The following is a 4,491-nucleotide window of genomic DNA, read 5'->3' as shown; positions in this document are numbered from 1 at the left end:
CCGAAAAGGGTTAAGCTGCTTATAGAGGCAGTGGTTTTTTCTATTTTAAAACGGTAAAACATTGACCTGTTGTCTGAGGTTATCAATTACAAAAATGTGCAAAGTTAAGGAAACTTTTGCAGGAAGAGATTTTTCTCTCCACCTTTAAAAAGTGATTCATTTTCTGCTTTTAATAACATTCTCCTGTGATCATTTATTAATGTTTAGGCTTTAATTTTTTACCAAAGCCTCCTCTGTTTGAGCCATTAGAGGATGTAAATATTAAACGGGTTGTAAAAATCGCTGCTGCCTGAAGTTTACAGCATAATGTGATAATTTTCAAAGTAATTCAAGAAAATCCGAGAAGAACGTCAGGTCGAAGCCCTGCAGCTGCTGCTTCAAACGGCAGAAACATTCGGCTTTCTGCAGGAAACGCTGCGAAGGATTCATCATTCATGAGGCCGAATGAGCTGCCGACACCTCTGCAGTCATCTGCATCGCCCCGGGTCGCTGCAGGAGGAATAAAACAACTGGGAACACGGAGCGGATCGCTGCCGAGGCCCGGGGGCCCATAACACCGCTGGCATGAAGGGAAACAGACCGAGATGATCAGTCCCAGCTCTGCATTCACATTCTGCTTTAATTGATTAGAGAGGAAACTCTAAGTCACTTTGAGCTCTCTGCTGCTACAGGAGCTGATGAGGGACATTTTCCCTCCTATCCATATTATTTATATCAATCTAGAGACGAGTGGATGGAGCCAAATGAAGACGAGAGTCTCAAATATGTCGGTTCACGGTGGAGGTGGGGAGGACATTCCTGCCAATATGTCTGAGATTAGGCTCTCAATTTTTCTAGAAAAGACATTTCTGGGTTTGAAAAGTTGAAAATTTGCTAGGAAAAAATCTAAAATTTTTAGATTAATTTCTCAAATTTTCTAAAGCTAAATTAAATTTCTGAGTTTGAAAAGCCAAAAATTTTGTTTTAAAAAACCTTTTAATTTCGAGATTAATCTCAGAAATTTGGTAAAAAGAACTTGGAAGTTTGAGTTCAAAATGTCAAATATTAGGAAGAAAAATTTTCTGAACTTGATTAGTTTCACACATTTTCTAGAGAAAATTTAAAGTCATTTTTACATTTAAAAGTAAAATTTTTCGACTTCTGCAAATCACAAATTTCCTTGTTTTTTCTGGAAGACTTTTGATATTAATGGAGCTCAGAAATTTCCTCGTTTTCATGACATTTTCTGAGATTCTCAATTTGTTTTCCTACAATTTTTCAACTTTTTAAACTCCGATATAAAAAATCAACCCTTTCTTTTCTGGGTTTAATATTTACTTTTTTTTTTTTCTTTCTTATATATAAATAAAAAATTTTCAATTTTTTGGGTTCTTTTTCAAATTTTTATTTTTTCTTTTAAATTTTTTGCTTTTTGAACTTTGGAAAATTCCAGTTTTTTTTTTTTGCATTTTTTTTTAGATTAAGCTCAAAATTTGAGCTCTCTTTGGTGTAAACTTTACTTTTTAGTGGCCCTAATGGTGTCCCGTACCGGCTGCCCAGCATGTTGTCCATCCTGTCTTATGTCCAGATCGGTCGGATCCATTTGGACGATGTTTCAGAACCGAACCCAGCTTCAAGCTGAGCTGCTGCAGCGGGCCGGCAGCATCTGATGCAACAACGTTGATCTGAGCGATCAGGGAGGAAATGACTTGAACATCCAATCAGAAGTCGTATTACGGCTCCAACCGTGACAGGAAGCTGCTGCAACCGGCTGCAACATGGAGGGAATGATGTGGCTCACCTGAGGCTGCAGCGTGTGAGCGCCACATGCTAGCATGTTTTCATCCTCGCTGCTTCTTCATGTGAGCTAATATTGGTATAGAATATTTATTTATCCGGAGCAGCAGTGGGTGTGCTGGGCTCTCCCGGTGTTTCTGATTCTCACCCGTGTGAATAAAGTTTATTTGAATTTAAAAGAGGCTCTGACAGACAGACGGGAAATGTTCCACTGTGTTTTCCCTGCAGGCTGCTCTTACATTTAACTGCGTTCAACCCACAACATTCACATGACATAAATTATTCATTTCAAACACAAACTGCTTGAGAGAGAGGGAGAGTGTGTGTGCGCGTGTGTGTGTTTCCTGTCCTTTAGACTTCATAAGTGTGTGTGAGCTAACAGTTCATTTCTGCAAACCATTTTTCTGTAGCAGCAAATTTAAGAAACGGTGAAAGTGAGGCGTGTCTGAAACGGAGCAGGAAAAAAAAAGCTCAACTGGATCAGGATCGATTTTTCAGCCGCAGCAGATTTTATTTTATTATTTTTCCAGCGTGGAGCTGAGGGTGGAACGGTGCTGCGCGGCCCGCCTTATCTGCACACACTGAAGGCGCTTTCCGAGCCGCTGAGCGCTGTAATTACGGTGTTGGGTCATGCAGAGGGAGGCGAGGTGATTAGAATCTGAAATCCAAACCAGGAGGCTTCAGTTCTCAGGTTTTGAAGCTCAACAATGGAGATTCATGACAATAAACTCAAGGTTCCTGTGTTTTTATTTATTTATGTTCTGCAGACTGGAGGCAACGTGTCGCGTGTCAAACTGCAAAGGACCTTAAGATAATTGTGTTTACATATATAATCAGTTTTATCTGTTTAGAGCCAAATTAGATCCAGGTGAAAAGATGCCACTGATATTTCCTCAAGAGATTCTCATCAAATCCAGAGAAAGTTATTTATTCATATTTTGCACGTTTTTGTGTTTCAATTTGGGTCTCAACTGCTTCTAAAAACAACTTTTAAAAAAGTCAAAAACCAAAGTGATTGGCGCCATCTTGGTAGGCATAAGAAACGTAAAGCATAGACGAACCAATATGGCTTCAAGACCAACAAAAAGAAAATAAACTGACACTCTTAGCCAATGTGCAAGAGAAACGTATCAATAAAATGGCTGACGGAGAATAGAAACATGTCAGATGATGTGGACAAGCGACTCCGATTAAAGTTTACTGAACAGGAAGAGTGCGAACATCAACCAATGTTTAAACAAACTCTTCTGGTAAAAGCTACATTAGCTAGGCTAATTCTGCTAGCTCGGCAGTAAGTACTAAAGTAAATATCACTGATATTTATCCTAGTATCACAGAGAGGTGATGGAGTACTCAAGTACTTGTAATGTTCAAATACTGTTAAGTTATATAGGAATGAGGCGAGAGCTAATTCTCAGCACCAGGCCCTGTTGTAGCAACTCCATAGCAACTGCCTACCAAGATGGCTGCCAGCTACAAAGCTAACTGAAATGTCGTTAGCTAATAGTTGTGGATAAATGGGTCTGGAAAACGAGCCGTTTCTAAAGCCTCCTGTTTGTAAATGTAAAGTCGCATTCTGTTGGCACTCTCCAGTTACCTAGAAACCCGGCAGAGGCCAGCGCCGTTGCCTAGCAACCCCGGCAGAGGCCAGCACAGTTGCCTAGCAACCCAATCTGAGTTCCAGAACATTTCTTCAGACCAAAGAAAAATGAAGAACTTCAGGATATTTTTAAACTCTTCGCTGATTCTTCTTCCTGATTGGCCTTTCAGCCTCATGTTGTTTCACTGAGGGTTAATACTACAGCCAGCATTGTTAAAAGGTCAAAGTTCACAGCTATTCCTCCATTAAAGCTAACTTCATGTTGTAAGCTTCTGATACTGAACCAATCAGAAGCTTCGAATCTGTGACATCATCATCTGCGTTTTCCCATATGGGGTTAATTTCTTTCATCTTTCTGGTGTTTAACAACTTTTTTTTTTAATTTCTTACAAAAGTAAAACAGGAAAAGTTGAGGCTGATTTAATCCCACACTGAGGGGAAAAATATTTTCTTTCTTCCATGGAGGTAAATATCTGGTCAGCTTCAGGTTTGACTTGGATTGCAGTTAAATTATTCACCTACGGCGCCGCAAGCCGGAGTGGATTATGGATAATACGGAGGGCAAAGGTCAGCAGGTCAGGAGTCCCAAACTGATGAAAACAGCTAAAATATGCGAAGTAGCCCTGGGGGTTTTAAATAAAAATTTAATTAATGTCAAGGTTATTTGTGCAAGAAATTTCACAAACCAAGAGCAACAAAGATATAAAATAGAAAATGAAAACAGAGATAAATATTTCACTTCAAGGCTTTGGGTCAAATTATTAACATCCCAGCTGACTGCAGAGGTCAGAGGTCAGCGCCAAATGAAGATGTTTAAATGGCGGCACCAGGCAGGATGTGATGGGTGACGACATGAATCCAGGTTCTGGTTCTGCACAAACATGTTTGATGATGAAACTCAAAGCTCGTAGAAAACGTTTGTTAGGCACTTCGGAACGACGCGCAGGAGGGTCGTTACAGAAAAGTCTGCAGAAAACTCAGAAATCTTTAGAGTAATCTGAGATTTTCTAGAAAGAAATTTGATTTTGGCATTTTTTTTATTTCTCAGGATCTTTTGAGAAAAATCTCTGAAATTTGAGTTTCAAAACTGAAACCTTTTTGGAAATTTTCCGGGT

At 39.5% G+C, this 4,491-nt stretch overlaps 2 long non-coding RNA genes across 3 annotated transcripts in view; both read left to right on the top strand.

Annotated features, from left to right (window-relative positions):
- LOC107833786 (uncharacterized) overlaps positions 1–2,522 on the top strand; it is a 22,707-nt gene extending 20,185 nt beyond the window's left edge. The window contains exon 3 of the long non-coding RNA XR_001659550.1: positions 2,511–2,522. This is a non-coding gene — a long non-coding RNA (uncharacterized LOC107833786). The remainder of the gene's footprint in view (positions 1–2,510) is intronic.
- The window catches only part of LOC103155879 (uncharacterized), a 76,502-nt gene that overhangs the window by 38,354 nt on the left and 33,657 nt on the right, over positions 1–4,491 (top strand). The gene's annotated exons all lie outside the window — the stretch shown is intronic.

Source organism: Poecilia formosa, unplaced genomic scaffold, assembly GCF_000485575.1.
Source record: "Poecilia formosa unplaced genomic scaffold, Poecilia_formosa-5.1.2 Scaffold453, whole genome shotgun sequence".
Classification (NCBI taxonomy): domain Eukaryota; kingdom Metazoa; phylum Chordata; class Actinopteri; order Cyprinodontiformes; family Poeciliidae; genus Poecilia; species Poecilia formosa.
This window is presented reverse-complemented; position numbering and strand designations above follow the sequence as displayed.